Raw genomic sequence first — 1,224 nt, forward strand, 5'->3', positions numbered from 1 at the left:
AATCTTCAACACATCCCTTGAAACTGGGCAACTACCTGAGAAATGGAAGACAGCTAATGTAGTCCCCATATTTAAGAAAGGAAACAGAAACGAGGCACTAAACTACAGACCTGTGTCACTGACATGTATTGTGTGCAAAGTCATGGAGAAGATTATCAGGAGGAGAGTGGTCGAACACTTGGAAAGGAACAAGATTATAAATGAAAACCAGCATGGGTTCATGGAAGGCAAATCTTGTATCACAAACCTCCTGGAGTTTTATGACAAGGTAACAGAAGTAAGACACGAGAGAGAGGGTTGGGTAGATTGCGTTTTCCTAGACTGCAGGAAGGCCTTTGACACAGTTCCCCACAAGAGATTAGTGCAGAAGCTGGAGGATCAGGCACACGTAAAAGGAAGGGCACTGCAATGGATAAGGGAATACCTGACAGGGAGGCAGCAACGAGTCATGGTACGTGAAGAGGTATCACAGTGGGCGCCTGTTACGAGCGGGGTCCCACAGGGGTCAGTTCTAGGACCAGTGCTATTTTTGATATATGTGAACGACATGATGGAAGGAATAGACTCTGAAGTGTCCCTGTTCGCAGATGACGTGAAGTTGATGAGAAGAATTAAATCGGACGAGGATGAGGCAGGACTGCAAAGAGACCTGGAGAGGCTGGACATGTGGTCCAGTAACTGGCTCCTCGAATTCAATCCAGCCAAATGCAAAGTCATGAAGATTGGGGAGGGGCAAAGAAGACCGCAGACAGAATATAGGCTAGGTGGACAAAGACTACAGACCTCATTCAGGGAGAAAGACCTTGGGGTGACCATAACACCGAGCACATCACCGGAGGCACACATCAACCAAATAACCGCTGCAGCATACGGGCGCCTGGCAAACCTGAGAATAGCGTTCCGATACCTTAATAAGGAATCGTTCAAGACACTGTACACTGTGTATGTTAGACCCATACTGGAGTATGCAGCACCAGTCTGGAACCCACACCTGGTCAAGCACGTCAAGAAGTTAGAGAAAGTACAAAGGTTTGCAACAAGGCTAGTCCCAGAGCTCAAGGGAATGTCGTACGAGGAAAGGTTAAGGGAAATCGGACTGACGACACTGGAGGATAGAAGGGTCAGGGGAGACATGATAACGACATACAAGATACTGCGGGGAATAGACAAGGTGGACAGAGATAGGATGTTCCAGAGAGGGGACACAGGGACAAGGGGTCACAA

The sequence above is a fragment of the Cherax quadricarinatus genome, chromosome 1 (genome assembly GCF_038502225.1).
Source record: "Cherax quadricarinatus isolate ZL_2023a chromosome 1, ASM3850222v1, whole genome shotgun sequence".
Taxonomy (NCBI): Eukaryota; Metazoa; Arthropoda; class Malacostraca; order Decapoda; family Parastacidae; genus Cherax; species Cherax quadricarinatus.